Here is a 15,286-nt window from a genome sequence, read left to right on the forward strand (position 1 = left end):
CGCGGGGCTCGCGGGGATGGGCGGGGTGCGAATGACTCGAGCCGGGGAGGATAGAAGCTCCAACAGGCGCGGTGCGTGTCGAGCCCCGCGCACAGGTGTGTGCCGCAGGTCAGGCGCCTGGAGCCAGACAGAGCAGCCCCATCCGGGCCGAGGAGAGCACGCGACACTCCGGGTCCGCCAGTTAAAGCGCAGCGGGCGAGGATCGGCGGCCACCGCCTTGTCGGTGCTCCTGATTCCAATCCTTCTGCGGCCCAGGTGCGGAGGTGTCTTGGGTGAGTAGCGAGCTTCGGGTCTTAGGCTGGGTGGATCGGGAGAACCGGAAGCCTCCTTTACCCAGAAAGAGTCACAGAAAGAAAGGGGGGAGGGATTCGAGCCACTGAAAGCTTCTGGGCTTCTTTGAGAGAACTAGCGACCAGTGACAGGAACTTACAGTTACAAGGTAATAGTGATAGGAATCTCCACCCCTGGCCCCTCAAGCTTTCTGGTTAAGTGTATTTCTATAGAATGAGGTCTGGCGGTTACATCTGGGGTCCCGAAGCTGGTGTCTCAGCACTGTGGGTTCCGAGCTGAGGTTCTGACATTTGGGTGCCTGAATGAAATCTGCCGGACTCTCTCCACTGCCTCTCAGACCTTAATTCTGGGAAGGCGAACTAGGGACCATCCTTTTGAGATAAAATGGCTTGAGACGGGGATAGCCCAGTATCGTTTGGGGTTAGAGTAAGGGCTACAGAAGCCTGGAATTCTGCTGCTTCGACCCCTCATACATCCGTAGTAGAGCTGGGATCACCAAACTCTTAGACCCGGAATGGAATTGGAGGGAGCCCTCAGGCAGAAGTCCTGCTTATCCCAGCGGAGAGGTCGGGTGGAGTCAAGCAGCTGTGTTTGCTGAAGCCCAACTGGGATTCAGAGTAAATTCATCCGTGAGACTCAGGTGAAGGTTCTGGCTTTGATTCACCTGGAAAAGGCTCAATTCCTAGCCTCTGTGGGATTGCAAGGAATAGTTTCCTGAGAAAGGAAATTGACAACAGGAAACTGTAGACCCACCCCCACCTGGGACTGGGCCATCCTGGGCCCTCACTCCACCTCACTCAACCAGTGGTTCCTGGGAACACTTTGAGCTTTCATAGCAGCCCTTCTGAAACGGTAAACACTTCCCTGCTACCGGGGTGCAAAGGTGTATGCTCTTGGCATGAAACTGAACGCTGGGTCAGAACGCAAGGCCAGAGTGCCTGCCCTGATGCAAAAGCAAAGCGGAGATGGCCTCTTTCCAGTTTCCCTCTGAGAAATTTGTCCCATGGGGCCGAGGAACAGGGCGAGATGTTTAGATGGCAATCGGTCTTTGGTTTTGAAAAACAACCCGTGGAGCTGTGCAGACAAGTAGGGGACCGCTCCCTCTCAGCTGAGCAAATCACTACTGATTGCCAACGTGTTCATTCAGTGAGCGGCTGAGTGCCAATCCCTGGGCAGGATTGGGGCTGCTCTGACAGAACACACCCTGCTGTAGTACCCTCAGGGCAAAAGGCTAGGGCTTTGGGACAGCAGGGATTGAGAGTTAAGGCCCAGGAACAGGCATATGAGTCAGCCATTTCTTGGCCCCTGAGGCAGAAAGGCGGGCAGAAGGTGTTTCAGCTCTGGCAGGAAAGTTCTAGATGAACACAGACCCTAGAGTAACCTCACCTGACATTGGCAAGGGAAGGTGGGACAAACATAAGGAATTGGGTACTGGATTGGCTTGCTTTGAGAAATGGGTCAGGACAGCTAGCTGGGTTTCTTATCGCTGGTGGCAAAGGAGAGAGGAAGAACCAGGTGAAAGGGGGTAGGAAGGGGTAGAAGCTATGGGAGGATACCCAGGCTAGGATGCTAGGACAGCCTCCAGACACAGCCTGTGAAGTCCCCCAACCCACCTCCAAGGCCAGTGATGACAGGCTCAGAGATGACACTGCCCTGACTCTGGGACAAGGGCATGTACCTGTGGCCCGTGGGCAGTGGAAGGAAATATAAGCAAGACTCAGCAGCTATAGACAGGGTCATACCTGGGCAAAGAGGCTGTAGCTGCCTGTCCTCAGTACTTTCCACCCTGCCACAAGTGCCCTCCTCACCCCACAATGATCCTTGTTCACTGAACATTGGGCCTCTAAGGTGACCAGCTGAAACGGACCCACTTGCTTAGATGCCTAAGCCCAGAGGCAGGTGCCACAGACCACCCAGGAGAGTGTATCATCAGAGGGACCAAGGCTTGAATTTCAGGTAGAGAACGGATTCGGCGTGACAGACAGACACAAACTCGAGGTGTGTGCTGTTGTGAAAAGCTTTACTTGTTGGCATAGATTTAAGCAGTTAGAACAGGTCCATCATAATTGGCGATCATTCAGCTCTTATTCATCACCCCACCAAATGTCCCTTGCAAGGAGGAAAACTGAACGTACAGTCTAGGAAACAATTCTCAGCCGCAAACAATAGTTTAGAAAACTGCAGTTATACTGCCAGGCTCGTGGGCACCAGGTATGCATTCAACATTTACCTTTGTTGTAATAAAGTTTAAACTCTATATTTATGGCCCCTCAGAATAAAATGGAAACTTTTGTAACCATTCTATAATTTTGTTCATTTCTTGCTCAATGTTAGTTTCTCTTTTCCTTCTAGTTAACTCTTGATAAGTTTGTTCAACTTAGGGGCTGGGGATTTAGCTCAGTGGTAGAGCGCTTACCTAGGAAGCACAAGGCCCTGGGTTCGGTCCCCAGCTCCGGAAAAAAAGAACCAAAAAAAAAAAAAAGTTTGTTCAACTTGTTGGAACTTATCCATGATCTTTCTAAAAGAAACGTCACTATTCTGAATCATGCTAAACAAAACTTATCCAAAAAGGGGGGGGGAGGCTTTTCTGGAACAGTCATGTTGTTAGTGACTGCAATTAATTTCTCTCCTATTTGCTGGGAACTAATGGGTGTAGCAGTTGAATTCATCGCAGCCGTTGAGTTCGTCGGGATCATGATGGTGTGAGACGTTTCCGTCTCTGAACTTTCAGTTCCTGAGACATCTAAAGGTACATGACCATCTTCCCACACTGCTATGCTCTTAAAATCAGATATTGTTGACAGGCTTAAAGTTGCTAAGATCACCAAGGCTAGAATACAGAAGGCACCTCCACGGCAAGCATAGACCCCAGTCATCATCTATTTGTAGGGGAGACGGCCAGGACCTCCAGGAGGGAAGCCATTCCAGGCACATGCCTCTGTCTGGACAGAAACGACGCACAAGAGCTTCTCGTCACAGAGACTCCACTGGAGTGGGTGTGGCAGGCAGGGCCACCGAAGAGGGCTTAGCTTCTTCTTCTGGATGTAAGGCAAGCCACCGCCGCTCTCCTCAGAGGCTCAGTTGCCTCTCCTGTACAACTAAATGAGCGGGCCGTCATAGTGAAGAGGTGTCTGGAATCTGAAGGGAGCGATCCTTAGAGATTCTCCCCGGGTTGCCCTTAGTCATGCACTCAGTCTGCAGGGCTACCGGAGCCGCCTGGCTCAGCAAAGTCTTCATGTCCAGGGGGGAGGCTGCTCCTGAAATCTCAGAATGAGTGAGTAAACCAGCACATGCCTTCCTCCAAGGCCATGCCGAAGCCTGCACCCCTGGGAAGATTGCTTTGGATTTCTTCCATCGTGTAGGAGAAGGTCACAGTGTGGTCCAGGCCTGGAAGATGACTTCGTCCATCCCCCAGACTTCCAGCAGGTCTGTGTGGCCACTGCAGCTGAGACTCCAGCCGGGTTTCCTGGCTCTATGACTCACTTGCTATCCCTTGGCCATGGCCAAAGCTCTTGGTCTCTTGCCACCTCAGTTTCCCCAGGCACATATAACATGGAACTGGCATTACCTCTGTCACTCTAACGGAGCCATCAGGAAACTCAGAAGAAACCAGAGTGGGAAAGCGAGTTTATGGGTTTAAATTTGCTGCATAGATTTAAAGCAGGGGAGACGAGACAATTAAAAAAAATTTTTTTTTATTCTAATGTCTCCATGTTCTCAAATGGAAAAATTCTCTTGGACCCTTGATCTTTGTTACTCTGCTGTATCCGTCCTGGAGAGAGCAAGGCTGTGAGGATTGTTGACGTACAGTTGAGTCTAGCTTCCGCCCACACAGGTGGAATTTTCCACTTTGTGTTTTTTTTTTTTTTTTTTTTTTTTTTTGCAAATGTTAATCAAGTCTCTGGGCAGTTAACAGTGGATTCATTGTCTCGTGAAGAAGGAGCCGGTTCTGGTGAATGCCAGCTGCCTGCCAGGGAGGGCTCCTTGGGCAGCCCTAGCTGGCATAGTAGCTACTGGAGCATTCCAGTCTCTGGTGCTACCTCTGCCCTCTGTTCCACTCCAGCTGCTTGGATTCGTCCATGACTAATTTAATGCTATCTTTGAGCCAGAAACCCTGAGAGTCAGCCAGGACTTGCCAGTCCTTGATCTTGAACCTGAGCATAGAACGCCATATGTTCTCTGCCCAGAACAAGGGGCATAGAAAAACCCCAGACTCAGCCGTGATTATAGTTCAGTGTTAATGCTACCTCAGCCAATTCCAGGAGGTGAAACCAGCAAGGGCATGACCTCTGGCATGTGAACTCTGTACCATGGACACTTGTGTTGATTTACATGTTTCTATTATCACATCGGGGCTTCCAAAAGTATAGACCACAGAAGAAATGGGGAAGCCATTTCCTACCCTCAGCTCCTCATTATATAGATGAGAGTCAGGCTGGTGGGGATGCAAGGAAAGGCACTTGGCACTGTGTTGGAAAGAGAAGGCAGAATGATCTGGGTTTCCATCACCAATGGTTGGGTTAACCTGTAGTTGATATTATTATTGGTGGCAGTTAAGGGTCACATTCTATATGTCCTGGAAGAGAAAAAAGGTACTTGCATGAGGTTAAGTAAGAATGGGGGCGAGGATCAGACCATATAAACTGGGTGAAATCTCAATGTGCTTTGAGCTTTGTATTTTTAAATATTTTAGATCCTGCAAAAAATATTTTAAATCCCGCAAAGTCTCAAAATCATGAATCCCCTGCCTTAGCCTTGACCTCCTAGGCGGCAGGATTAGAGGTGTGCTCCACTGTGTTCTGCGAGTTTTCCTTTTTCCCTCATAAAAACAAGAAACTATGTGGTAGATAGCTGTTTCCATTTCAAAGACTTACGTATCCTCTATCTTGCGTGTATGAGATTTTGCCTGAATGTATTTAAATGCACTGCAAGCATGCCTGGTGCCATGGAGGCCAGGAGAGAGCACCGGTCCCCACCCTGGAGCTAGAGCTACGAGTGGTTGTGAGCCACCATGTGGACGCTGGGACCTAAATCCAGGTCCTCTACAAGAAGAGCAAATGCCTTGAACCACTGAACCGTTGTCTTTCCAGCCCCATGTCCAGTTTTATAAATCAAAAAACTGAGCCCCCTAGAGTCGGTCTCCCAGGTGTGGCTGAGCTGTGACCACAGCTCCAGGATCTTGACCAAAACCATCTTTCGCTATTCTGAAGTCGGAGACTTGAACGTGGAACCCCAGTGTATAAGACATGTACAAGCGCATTTGTTTTATAAGTTGATATTTGCATTTTTATTTTGCATGACACCCCCACACCCCACCCCCTCCCTGAGGGGGAACACCACCACCGTGTTCGGGAGTGTATTCTAGAACCTAGAGCTGCAGGCACTAAGCAACCTCTAACAGGATTTGCTTCTGCCATGAGTTCAGTGACAGCTGTTTTCGTTTACTACAGGGGAGTAGTTGGGGAGTTCCCCTTTAAGCAGCTCTCCTTGCTTTCTTGGAACCTCCTGTGGCTAAAGATTCAGAAGGTCAGAAGGGCGCATGGCATGTATGTAAGCTGGGGGCCTGATCACAGTCGTGAAGGGCCTGAAGCAGGGCAGGTACTACGGACCCACAACCCACTCTCATTGGACGAGGAGGTGGCTTGGTGCTCAATAACAGGTATTAAGTAGTAGGCCGGTGAACTGGGCTTCAGACCACATAGGCTTTATGGAACTTTTGTTCTTAATGTAACCCAAGTGTTAGGGCAAAAGCCTGGCCCCAGCAGGCTAGGCTAAGCCACACACCCCTGTATGTCAGTTAGAGATGAGAGGTGAAAAACGGAGAGAGGAGGTTGAATCCATGTGGCCACATTGGGGAGATTGGGTAAAGAGCCCAGTGACTTCCCTGAACTAGCAAGATGCATCTATATGGATATTGAGGACAAGAAGGCTGCTAAGACAGGTCTTTGACAAGCGCAAATCTAGACAGGAAAGCCCGTCTTAGGAAGCAGCTATGAAGGAGAAGACAGAGCAGAGGTGTTTGTGCTGGATTTGGAAAACCCAGGAGTAAGGTTGCAACAAGAAGCCCGCTTTGGAAAAGATGAGATCTGAGACCCACTCCATGGACACACGCTGTTGCACAGGCTTCTTGCACTACTCTACTTCTGTTGTAGAGGAACAAATAAAAGTTTTTAAAGAAAAAAAAAGAATAGAGGCGTGCAGTTGTAAGGAAGGTGTGGTCTGGTTGGTTATTGTCTCTGTTCTGATTCTGCAGTGTGGTCTAAAGATTACTGATTGAGGGGAAAACAAAACGATCCGGGTCACAGCCTCACCCAGGGACAATGGCCTCGCCCAGGGACAACTGCCCTCCTCTGGGGTTGCTCTGCCCCATTGGTTCTGTTGGTGGTGGAATCCAGGGTAACTAACTTATCTCTCTGCCCCAGTCTTCTGGGGGACCAGATAGTGGATGGACGCGCTCCCCAGTCATTTACACAGCTCTGCAGAATCTAGCAGAAGCTCAACCCGAAGTAAGCAGGACACGCACACGTGAAGGCAGAGAACCCAGGATTTCATCCTGCATTTAATTGTCCTGTGAGCCCAAGAGGGCGTGAGTTCTTTGTAGTAAGATCCATTTCCACACTGCCTATTGCCTTCTGTTGTTTCTTAATGAAGTCCTGGAAAGACAGCTCTCTCTGATGGACAGAACTGCTGGGTAGGCTCCAGCATTCAGGGCGCAGTTTCTAACATGCTCGAACTTCCTGTGGTGAATTCACTTACCTATTTTCAGATTCTTTTAATTTCTCATGGTCTCATCTTAAAACACGTTGAAAATTGACCCCAGCAATAAAGCAAGCCACTGAACAGCTGCAGTAAAGCGTCTCCAGAAGGCCTCAGGCTCCTGGGAAGAGTGAACAGGACCGTGTCCAGTCTCTAAGCTTGTCCTTCAGCCTGGACCAGGCCTCTGCCTCCCGCCTTAGTGCTTTCTGCCCCTCCCTTGTGGATGATATTTGAGATTCTCAGTCTACCCTGGTTGAAATCCTCCCTGGTATGAAAATTTGAAAGCATATGCAAATTTAGCAAGAGAGAACCCAGGCGGTAACTCCTGGGCTGTTCTCTGGTCTAAGTTTCCTGCCCTCCTATCCCCTGTGGGTAACCCTTTTTTTGTTTTTTCTTTCACTGTATTCTTTGTGTGCTTTTTACAAAATGCGTAATCTGCCATGTAAATGTCATGTAGATACAGGATTAAGGAAATAAAGGCTCGAGAGTATCTGCCCCACCCACCCACCCCACTCCCTGACGGTTTTTGTTTATTTCTGAAAAGGTGTTAATGCGTATACCCCAAGACCACTGTCATATCTGACAGACAATGGTTTCCTATCTTCCTCAGATCTGAATTCTTGTCCCCAGGATCTAGGTAAGAGCAGCATGGCCAGACACGAGCAGTGTACAGACCCCTTATTTCTCTCACAAACTTATCAAAACAAAGCAGATCCTCCCACCACATCCCCCACCATTTCTAGTTACTTGAGCTTTTTTTTTTTTTAAAGATTAATTTATTTATTACATATAAGTACACTGTAGCTGTCTTCAGACACACCAGAAGAGGGCATCAGATCCCATTACAGATGGTTGTGAGCCACCATGTGGTTGCTGGGAATTGAACTCAGGACCTCTGGAAGAGCAGCCAGTGCTCTTAACCACTGAGCCATCTCTCCAGCCTGAGCTTATTTTTAAGAAATGCATGTGGTTTCTGTGCACGATGGCCCTGTTTTCTGTATTTTCTATGCTTGGCAGGCATACCTGAAAACAGGATGTCACTCTAGTGTAGGTATCAATTAGCTTTACGGTATTAAGACTCTATCCCCAGATGAGGAGAGGAGTCCCTTGTTGTCAGTCATCTTCTTCACACGATGTCACCTAGGTGAGGTCCAAGCTGACCCTTACCTGTTTCCTTTCTCACTTCTTCTGGTTCCAGGGACACCCCAGCGGCCACTGTGGGGGGATGTGGTGGGGAGAACAGTGGCATCACTGAGTCACTGAGGACATTGTTAGGATGCTGTGGGGAAGCTTCGAGGGAAGGAGTGTGGAGCCTGAGCGGACAAGGTCTGTGGGGTGGGCAGAAGCAGATACACATCATTTAGAAGTCAGTGTTCCTCTGTACCGTGGCTCCCGTGCCCACCCCTTCCTACTTTAGGGGATGTTTTTACTCTCCACCTGCTTCTGTCAGTCTTAATGAAACAACCCCCCTTCCCGTCTCCATGCTGGTCCCTGCTGGGTACAACTTGATAACTCAAGCCCACCAGGCTGCCAGTGTCCGCAGCTCTGACATCTATGCTGGGCCTGGCACAAGAAGGACCTTTAGTTCCCCTGAGGAATAGTTCATTTTCCTCTTGTTGTCCTATTACTGCCCAAGAGCCCAGAAACCGAGACCTACCCTTGCTCAGCTGGGGCCACACTGTACCATGTCCCCAGCTGCTCTGAGATCCTCTTGGCTGTTGGGTCCACTCGCCCATGTACAGGACAGCACAGCACAGCTCCGCTCAGCTCCTACTTGGAGCGTAAGCACCATCCTTGAGCTGACCTGAGCTGCGTCCATTCCCTTCTGCTGGTCTCTTACCTCTGGGAGAGCCACCCAACAATAGCTTTATTGCATCCTATCTTCTTAATACACCGTGGGCAATTGGTGTCCCCTCCATATAAGACTTCAAGGGAAAGAGGTGGCAGGTTAACCCCTCCACTCCCCACACACAGGAGCAACATATCCCCTGGTTTGCAGTATAATGCGTTGTTGTTAAATATCGGCCCGCACCTGTCCAGATAAAGCACAGCAAAACCAACACCAACAACGGTTCCACTTGGAGAGATTTAATGGGAGAACAAGACAAGGGGAAGGGGCAAGAGAAAGAAGAGAAACGAGAAAGAGAGAGAGAGAGAGAGAGAGAGAGAGAGAGAGAGAGAGAGCAGAAGTTGTCTATCTTTTATTTGGAATGTGATGTAACTACTCCCAGGTGAAGTTGGGAAATGAAGCAAAGGAATACTGGGGATGTATGGCCATTGCCATGGCAACAGTGACCAAATGGTGTCACTGTTGGAGGTAAAGGCAATCCCGGCTACCAACATAATGGTTGTTTCTCTCATGACTGGGACCAAATTTCCAACAGTCTAGAAACGGCTTTAGAGTGGAGAGGTTTATTTTGACTCATACTCTGTTAGGGTGGAGAAGACACAGTGGCTGAGTGGGTCAGCTACTGGTACCAGAGCTTGTAGCAACGGCTCTGTGCAGGATGCCAACAAAAGATGCCATCAGGCAGAGTGGGCTGGGCTATAGCCTCAGGGTCCGTACCCAGTAACCTATTGCCCCAGCCGTGTCTCCCTATCTCAGAGGTTTTACAACCTTCTAAAGGCAGCGCTGCCAGCTGGGGACCAAGTGTTCAGACACATAAGCCCAGCAAGGATAGTTCACATTCACACTGGAAAAGCCAAGTGAGCCTGTAGCTCCCCAGGGCTCCCCAGAGAGTAGGGATGAGCACAGAGAGCAGATTCATTCTTGAATACAGAACCCAGTGTGTCACCTGAACTGACCCAGGTCATGCTCCAAGGGCAAGGCCCTGGGACATGCGGTATCCTTGAAGAGTTTTCTTGGCAGCTTCTGCTCCATGGATGGGATAAGCGGAGGTGGAAAATGAAAGAAAAGACTCCATTCAGAATGGCGGGAGCAGACTTTCTTGGTGTGAGAGGTTTGATGCCCCAAACCCTGTGACTCCATGGAAGGATACAGAGGAAGGAGCATGCAGTGTCTAGGAATCAATTTCTGTAGTGGAGAGTAGAGTGGAGAGGGCCTGGCTTCACCTGTGGAGGGTGAGAGGGAAGCCAGACGGCCTGCTTTTCTGACACCTCCTGGCTCCAAGGTGTTGGGAGGGGCTCCATATTCCATTGACAACAGGTTTCGTTGACGCCTTGGGCCTATTTTATGGCCCTCATTTTGGGGTAGGGAATTTCCCTTACCCCATTTCGTCCCATCCACAGTGTCTTGACCAACAGAACCAGAGGGTAATCTGCCTGTGCTACAGGGGACAAGAGGGCCTTATTCTCTGTGACCAGACATCATCTCTCGGAGGCCAAGTAACTTGCTGTGTGGGAGATGGGTCTCTCTCTGCTGTGTTGTCTGCTACGTGGCTGTGGAGAGAGAGATTCTTAGGAGGAGAAATCTGAGTTTAAGAGAATTATGGTCCTATACGGATGAAATTAAAAATCAGTGCTTTGGGGGCTGGAGAGATGGCTCAGTGGTTAAGAGCACTGGTTGCTCTTCCAGAGGTCCTGAGTTCAGTTCCCAGCAACCACACGGTGGCTCACAGCCATCGGTAATGGGATCCGACGCCCTCTTCTGGTGTGCCTGAAGACAGCTACAGTGTATGCATATAAATAAAGTAAACAAATCTTTAGAAACAAACAGACGGGGATCTGTAGTCCTGGCCTCTTGGTTCTGTGAAGCTTCACGGAGCCTCCAGCACCCAGAGACTGTCCCATCTTCCAGAGAGAACGCACCAGATCACCACCTTCCCGGTAGAAAAGATGGGGAAGCTGAACCATTAGTGAAATGCCTTTGTCCTGTGAAATGCAATCCTTCCCTGGCTAACTGGAAGAGGACTGAAGGAAGAAATTCCAGTAAGAGGTGGGGCTACCTCCCCCTTTATTAGTAACCTCCCGGCTGGGAGCTTAGGGAAAGAAGAAAGCTGAAAACGCTGGAGCTGGCTATTTCCTTTTCCTGGGTCCGATGACGCTGTAAAGCGTGGCAGGGAGCAAAAGGTTTCCTGTTTCAGTTGTTTATTCTTCTCTGTGAGTTTAGGACAACTCTTCCTCTAGTTACAGGCGAGGTAGGTTGCACAGCAAATAAGTCACAAAAACAGAGCCAAGCATGCATGTGCCATGCAATTCTTCCATACAGTACTGGGCCAGTGTAAGAGCTGATGTTTAAATGTTAATATATGTATATTTTAAAAAGAAAGAAAAGAAACAGACAAATTTTCAGCCTTCCAGGGTTATGGGTTTGCAATCTCAGCTCACTCAGGAGATAGAGGCTGGAAAATATCTGAGATCCTGTCTCAAGAAAACAGGATACTGGGGTTGGGGATTTAGCTCAGTGGTAGAGCACTTGCCTAGCAAGCACAAGGCCGTGGGTTCGGTCCCCAGCTCTGAAAAAAAGAAAGAAAAAAAGAAAAAGAAAACAGGATACTAATAAGAAAACAAAACTAGCAAACAAAAAACAAACAAAAAACAAAACAAAGACAAAAAACAAACACAAAAAAAGAAAAGGAAGGGAAATAGATTTTTGAAGAGAGTGCCTTAGGGTTTATTAACATTTAATTCTGCCCTTTTGTCAAGACATTTATTTACATAGCCTACGTACGCTGACCTCCAACTCTCCATGAACCCCCGTGTCTCATCTTCCCGAGGACTGGAATTACTGCCATGAGACAACCCACCCCACTGGCAAAGCTTTTTTTAGTTAACTAGGGTGCCCAGGGCACGCAGCGAAGAGCGTGTCACCGTAGCTCTGGTCTGTGTATGTCTAGGTAGCCATGGCCAGGTTATGATCTAGACCTCCTGTGTGCCTACTGCCTGGTGCCTCCTGCCTGTCAAAGCGCAGATGTATAGGCCTGCCCCTGTTGCCAGGAACAGTTGGCTCTAGGCCATGTTCAGGCCCATCCTTGAGTGAGCATGTGCTGCGGCCAGTATTACAGGGTGCAGCACACGGAAAGCGAGACTCAGCAAAGTCCCCGGTGAACGTGGTCAGTGTAGACTCAGGCTTCTGCAAGGCTGATCCGTCAGTGAGGCCAGAGGACAGGGAGGAGTGAGGCAGTTGAACAGAAACTGGGACAAGTACCTGGAGGCAAGGTCATGCGTGCCAGGGTCGAGTATGTGCTCGTGGAACTAAAGAGCAGCCCAGAGCTGAGTGGGAGCAGAGAGGGACCAGCTAGGCAGGCTTAGGAACAGCAGGGTCTCTGAGGCCATTAGGAAGCTCTTTGAGGGAGTTGGGTTGCCAGGGACGGAGGTAACCGTGAAATTCCTACTGGAGCCACTAGACCATATGTCTCAGCTCTGAGACTGAGACTCCAAGCTGAGCCGCCCCGGCGCTCACCCAGAAACACTGTAGATGTGGGGATGAGGTGGTGGTGCCGCCAGCCAGGATCTGCTGGGCTGTAGGAGGGCAGCCAACCCTTTGTCCTCCCTGGCTCTGGCGTGAGGGTTTGGTGCCTCACGCTCATGTTCACCATTGTTCAGATTGTTACCTTTTGGCTGCCTCGGTGTGGGTTAGTCGGTAGGGTCTGTGGTGGAGGTAGGTCTGTCCTCCGACGACTTCTTGGGGTTTGCTTCTCTTCAGGCAGTAATTGTGAAGATCCTTGCTGTCCTTGTCCCCTGGGAGACTTAACCCATGCCCAGTGCTCAGCACAGGCAACTGTGTCTCTGGTCGGTTTGATACATGGGACAGTGTCCCTACCTGATGACATAGAGGCTCTTCCTAATGGCACAAACCCACTTTCAGTTGGCACCCTCATCTGGGTCCTCAGGAAATTAAAGTACAATTCAAAACCTGCACTAGAAGGCCAGGTGACAAAGATCATTTGATCTACCCCAGTCCTCCAGTTCTGAGAATGACTTCCAGCTTGGTGAGGGTGACTGTGGCCTCTAACATGGGTTTACCTGCTAGAATCAGTGACAGGTTTGAAGACCAAATAGCCTGGGCAGGGCTGGGACTTACTGGGAAGCAACTTTCCTGAGCCTTGAAACCCTTAAGTAGTTGAGCTCTGGACTCAGGTCTACCTGAGTCTGTCTAAGGTGCTGGGGCCATATGGTCACTATTTAAATGTGTCTCTGGGACCCTTTTGTATGGATGGCCGTACTTTTTAGTAAGCAGAACCCTGTTTGTAAGTTTTGAGGTGGTAGTTTCTTTGTGGTGTTAACGACCCAGGTCGGACCCCCTGGTGCTTTTGTTCTAGCCTTTCAGAAATCCTTTTAAATTCCTGGAAGTGAGACGCTGAGTCCAAGACCTTAAGATCCCAGTGTGCCCATTATCTCCTGGGCAGGCTTACTACTCCCCAACTAGGCCCAGAACAGAATCGGTATTTGTCAAGGAGTCCGAGTTCCTGAGGCTAAAACAGCTCCTATGCTTGGCTAGGCTGTGGGCATGGCTGAGTACGCTCAGTGTTCTCCAGAGCCAGCTCTTCTTGGATGACTGAAAACCAGGAGCTCTGGGGTCCGTGGGTCAGACCCTAGTATAGTATGTACTTTTATGTACTGGGAGAATATTAAGACACACACACACACACACACACACACACACACACACACACACACACACACACACCAAGGAGGGGGGTGCCGTTAGGAGCCCTGCTCAAAAGGTCTTTCAGATGGTTTCCAGTGTTCCAGCTGCACAGCTCCAAAGACAGATTGTATTCCAAGTAAGGGACTCCTGAGACGGTGGATAGCGCTCTATTCTGGTTCCCGTTCCTTCATAACCTAACACCATCCCAAAATCGCCAGACTGTGTGGCTGGCTGGTCATGGACTCAAAACCACAAGCAACTGAACGTTCTCACCACAAAGTTGCACACACTTTTCAATGCCCAGTTTCAGTTGCCAGCTGGCTTAGATCATGCTTTGGAGACCCGTGTGGCAGCAAACACAGCAGCAAAGCAGCAGGGGGTGGTGGCCCTGGGTTCCAGGTCCTCCATTTAATGTCCTCTCTGCACACCAGATCCACACAGATCTGTGGCTATCTCAGGACCAGACCCTAACTAACCTGAGTTGGGGGGCAAGGGTGTCACGGTAGAGGAGTGGAAGACTTTGCATGTGGTGGGGGATATGGTTCTGCAATACCTGCGGCAAAGGAAAGGAAGGGAAACTGAACCCCGGGAGGAAATCCTCTGCCTTCTCATCTCCTCAGCAGATCCACACCTCCTGGTGGAAGGCCCCTCCGTCTGTCCGCTTTAATACTGTCCTTTGCTTCAGGAAATAAAGCACAGGAGGTACTGCTGGGACCAACATTGGGGTTTAAAGCTCAGGCCCTGTCCGGACAGAACACACCAGACCAACGTGGTTCCACGTGGAGAGGTTTAATGAGAGAAGAAAAGCAGAAGAGGGGAAGGAACAAAAGCCGGTCGCGGACATGAGGGGGGAGGGGACGGGGTATGGGGAGAGAAGGGAAGAGAGCAGAGAAGAACGAAGAGAAGAGTAAGAGAGAGCAAGAAGGAGAGGAGGGGGCAAGCAGCTCCCTTTACAGTCCAGCACAGCTGACTGTTGCCAGGCAACCGTGGGGGTGGAGCTTAGACCGAATACCAGCAGATGCAGATTGAAAGCTTTCCACGTGCTCACTGCTCAGAGAAATCGCTGTTCTCAGATCCCTCGGTTTGACTAGATGACTTGATTTAGTTGTTTGATGTCTTTACGACAGCATTTGGCTTTGTACCCTAAGCCAGCCTGAAGCTGCTGTACTTGGACCAGCGAGCTCTGTTTGGATGACTGAGCCAGGAGGTCCTGAAATTTTTAGACCTTGCTCATGCAAATAACAGTCGCGTCACAGCAGCCACCCACAGGGCTGGTGGCGCCCTGGTTTTGTTTTTGTTTATTGTTGTTTAGTTTGTTTTTTGTTTGTTTGGTGAGGGATGGGGAGTGGCTATTTAATTCACTTTTAAGTTCACTGTGTTACCTTACTACTGTGGGCCGTTCCCACAATTCTTCAGCTAACCAGGCAGAAGCTTTGTTCCCATTAAACAGTTTTTTCCCTTGTCCCCGGTAACGTCTAATCCACTTTCTCTGTCTACAGAGTGACCTATCCTTTGGGTATCTGGTTTATTTCCCTTATCGTAATGCTTTCGTGTTTCAGTTATTTAGCTTGTATCAGATTCTATCCCTTTTTAAAGATGAATAAGATTCCATTGCCTTATCTAATCATCAGATTGCGCAACTTGGCATCTCTCCGCTTGGTTATTGTGATGAGCACTAGTGTGGCATTG

The 15,286-nt window shown here is 49.5% G+C and overlaps 1 protein-coding gene across 4 annotated transcripts in view; it reads left to right on the top strand.

The window, feature by feature from the left end:
* Chdh (choline dehydrogenase) overlaps positions 1 to 15,286 on the top strand; it is a 32,330-nt gene that overhangs the window by 991 nt on the left and 16,053 nt on the right. Inside the window, exon 1 of one of the 4 annotated variants that reach the window (XM_063275130.1) lies at positions 47 to 272. The exons of 1 other annotated variant lie outside the window; for it this stretch is intronic. The gene's annotated coding sequence lies outside the window, so the exon portion shown is untranslated. Of the gene's footprint in view, positions 1 to 46; positions 273 to 15,286 lie in introns of those variants that run through there. 2 more of the 4 variants (NM_198731.3, XM_006252579.5) reach the window with 2 other exon arrangements.

This window comes from Rattus norvegicus, chromosome 16, assembly GCF_036323735.1.
Source record: "Rattus norvegicus strain BN/NHsdMcwi chromosome 16, GRCr8, whole genome shotgun sequence".
In the NCBI taxonomy this organism is placed as follows: Eukaryota; Metazoa; Chordata; class Mammalia; order Rodentia; family Muridae; genus Rattus; species Rattus norvegicus.